This window comes from Callorhinus ursinus, unplaced genomic scaffold, assembly GCF_003265705.2.
Source record: "Callorhinus ursinus isolate GAN/ISIS: 27379988/994484 unplaced genomic scaffold, GSC_fseal_2.0 scaffold27, whole genome shotgun sequence".
Classification (NCBI taxonomy): Eukaryota; Metazoa; Chordata; class Mammalia; order Carnivora; family Otariidae; genus Callorhinus; species Callorhinus ursinus.
The window spans coordinates 16,864,329-16,868,230 of record NW_027397089.1 but is presented as its reverse complement, the minus strand read 5'-3'; the positions used below and the strand labels follow the sequence as shown (position 1 = coordinate 16,868,230).

General features: G+C 34.8%; 1 non-coding gene across 1 annotated transcript; it reads left to right on the top strand.

Moving 5' to 3' along the window:
- Window positions 1–381: 381 nt before the first annotated feature.
- On the top strand, window positions 382–489 carry LOC112830237 (U6 spliceosomal RNA). Its single transcript, XR_003209859.1, has one exon. It is a non-coding gene; the product is annotated as a U6 spliceosomal RNA (small nuclear RNA).
- The last annotated feature ends 3,413 nt before the right edge of the window (window positions 490–3,902 follow it).

Here is a 3,902-nt window from a genome sequence, read left to right as displayed (position 1 = left end):
TCCAACAAATAATCATAAAATTTGTATGGAACCAAAAAAGACATCAAATAGCCAAAACAATCTCAAAAAAGAAAAACAAAGCTGGAGGGATCACAATTCCAGATTCAAGTTATACTACAAAGCTGTAGTAATCAAAACAGTATGGCACTGGCACAAAAACAGACACATAGATCAATGGAATAGGATAGAAAGCCCAGAAACAAACCCATGCTTATATGGTCAATTAATCTCCAACAAAAGAGTCAAGAATATGCAATGGGAAAAAGTCTCTTTAACAAATGATGTTGGAAAAACTGGATGGCTACATGAAAAAGAATGAAACTGGACCACTTTCTTATACCATACCCAAAAATAAACTCAAAATGGATTAAAGACCTGAATGTGGCTCTCTTTGGTGGCACATATACTACAATTGGAATGATACAGAGAAGATTATCATGGCCCCTGCACAAGGATGGCATGCAAATTTGTGAAGCATACCATATAAGAAGAAAAAAGACCTAAATGTGAGACAACATAAAAATCCTAGAAAAGAGCACAGGCAGTAATTTCTTTGACATCGGCCATGGCAACATTTATCTAGATGTCTCCTGAGGCAAAGGAAACAAAAGCAAAAATAAACTACTGGGGCTACATCAAAACAAAAAGCTTCTGCACAGCAAAGGAAACAACAAATTTAAGCGATAACCTACTGAATGGGAGAAGATGAAATATCAGCTAAAAGGTAGTATCCAAAATACATAAAGAATTTATATAAACTCAACACCCAAAAAACAAATAATCCAATTAAAAATGGGCAGAAGACATGGACAGACATTTCTCTAAGGAAGACATACAGGTGGTCAACAGACACATGAAACAATGCTCAACATCACTGATCGTCAGGGAAATGTAAATCAAAACTACAGTGAGATATCACCTCACACCTGTCAGAATGGCTAAAAGCAAAAACACAAGAAACACGTGTTGGAGAGGATGTGGAGGAAAAGGAATCCTTGCACACTGTTGGTGGGAATGCAAACTGGAGCAGCCACTGTGGAAAACAGAATGGAGGTTCCTTAAAAAGTTAAAAATAGAGCTACCCTCTGATCAGTAATTGCACTACTGGGTATTTACCCAAAGAATACAAAAACACTAATTCACAAGAATACATGTACCCCTATGTTTATGGCAGCATTATTTACAATAGCCAAATTATGGAAGCAGCCCAAGTGTCCACTGATAGATGAATGGATACAGAAGATGTGATGTATACATAATGAAATAAAATGTTATTCAGCCATAAAAAAGAATGAAATCTTGCCATTTGCACAGACATGGATGGAGCTAGAGCTAAGCAAAACTGTGAAGCAAAATAAGTCAGAGAAAGACAAATACCTATGATTTCACTCATATGTGGAATTTAAGAGACAAAACAAATGAACAGAGGAAAAAAAGAGAGAGAGAGAGACAAACCAAGAAACAGACTCCCAACTATAGAGAACAAATTAATGTTTACCAGAAGGGAGTTGAGTATATGTGTGGGGGAGGAATGGGTAAAATAGGTGATGGAGATTAAAGAATACATTTATCATGATGAGCACTGAACAATGTATAGAACTGTCTGTCACTATATTGTACACCTGAAACTAATATAACACTGTATGTTAACTACACTGGAATTAAAATTTAAAAAATTAATAAAATAAAATAAAAACAAACTGTCAAGTATCCAAATAAGTGGAAAGGGAAAAGAAAGGATTATTCACAAAGGAAAAATGTATCTAGATAGCTTTAGATATTGCCCTGCAGATATTATAAAACAGTGAAAATTATCTAAGAACTTTGAAAGGGTAACATGGTGATCTAAGGATTTCATATCTGAACAATTTGTATTTCTTGTGTAAAAGCCATTAAAGTGCACTTTCAGATGCATAAGTCATCAGAAAAAGAACATTTACATAATTTTACAAAATATATGATCTGAAATGTTGCTCCAAATTTATCTCAAAGAAAGAGATTAAAAAAAATCCAAAGATGGGAGGTCATGGCACAAAAAGATGTTTAGGTCAGAATATCTGGAGTCCCTACTGATAATTCTTTGGTAGGATGATCCTATAAACCAGAGCTTCTTTCATTTGTTTCTCTTCAACTCTCACACCTTCCCCGTCACCAGGAAACATATTTCTCATGCCTCATTTTTTGCCTCACAGTTTAGAAGGAATTTCTTGTTAGGTCCAATAACTTGGGAACTAACCGGCATGTGTGAGATGGCTAGAACATTATATTTACATGGCTGAGATATTATGCTTGACAGAGTTTCTGTTTGCTCCACATAAGGCAATGTGCTGTCAATTTTCTTTACTTTACTAACATTTTTCCTCATTAATGAGGCTTGTATTGTGAGTAGAATTTTTTACAGATTAGGAAACTGGTGCTCAGGAAGGTTAGTTGACTCTCTCAAAGCCCCACACTTGTGGGAAATAAATTTGAATTTGTGTCTTCTGACTTCAGATCATATACTTACTTCATTACATGTCTAATTTATCACCTCCTCATGGATTTTTGGAAAATGGTACTTTATATGTTTTCTTGGTTTTATTTCATCAAAAAAGAAATAATCTTTATGTCACTGAATATTTATAATTGGTTTAACCTATATTGTTCAACTCTCAAGTGTATAATTATCCTCCATAAAGATATTTATATCTAAAAAATTACCTTTTAAATTTTCAGTTGGCATAATAGATTCCAAACCACTTTTTTTTTTACATATATTGTCTTGATTACTCTGAATCAGATTATAGCCCAGCATTAAATTTTTGGTGAGAAATTTGAGAACACTTAGTTTTAGCTACAGTGAAACTTTTTAAAAAATCCATTTTGATATAGTTTCAAAATTATGAGAATTTACTAGAATAGTATAAGGAACTCTTATATAACATATACCTAAATTTGCCAATTCTTTATGTTGCCCCATTTACTTTATCATTCTCTTCTATTTTTCTCTATATTTATACATATATGCATATTTTCCTTCAAATATTTGAAAATACATTGAAGAAGTAATGCCATTTCATCCTTAAATACTTTAGTGTGTGTTCTGAGTCTCAAAATCAGAAAATTTAACACAATAAAATATTATTATCTATTCCACAGTCCATATATTATATACCATTATAAAGGGGGCACCCGGCTGGCTCAGTCAGTAGAGCATGAGACTCTTGATTTCAAGCCAAAGTCACTTCCCAGTTTCCACCCTGACTCACAGTGTGATCAAATGTTATCATGATAAAATCTTAAAAGTATAAAAATGTATTTGTTTTCCTTAAACTACAATCCTGAAGATAATCCAGAATGCCTACTCTATATTTTTTCTTTTTTTACATTTTTTATTGTTATGTTAATCACCATAATTACATCATTAGTTTTTGATGTAGTGTTCCATGATTCATTGTTTGTGCATAACACCTAGTGCTCCACACAGAACGTGCCCTCCCTAATACCCATCACCAGGCTAACCCATTCCCCCACGCCCCTCCCCTCTAGAACCCTCAGGTTGTTTTTCAGAGTCCATCGTCTCTCATGGTTCGTCTCCCCCTCCGACGTACTCCCCTTCATTCTTCCCCTCCTGCTATCTTTGTCTTCTTTTTTTTTTCCTTAACATATATTGCATTATTTGTTTCAGAGGTACAGATCTGTGATTCAACAGTCTTACACAATCCACAGTGCTCACCATAGCACATACCCTCCCTGATGTCTATCACCCAGCCACCCCATCCCTCCCACCCCCGACCACTCCAGCAACCCTCAGTTTGTTTCCTGAGATTAAGAATTCCTCATATCAGTGAGGTCATATGATACATGTGTTTCTCTGATTGACTTATTTCACTCAGCATGACACCCTCCAGTTCCATCCATGT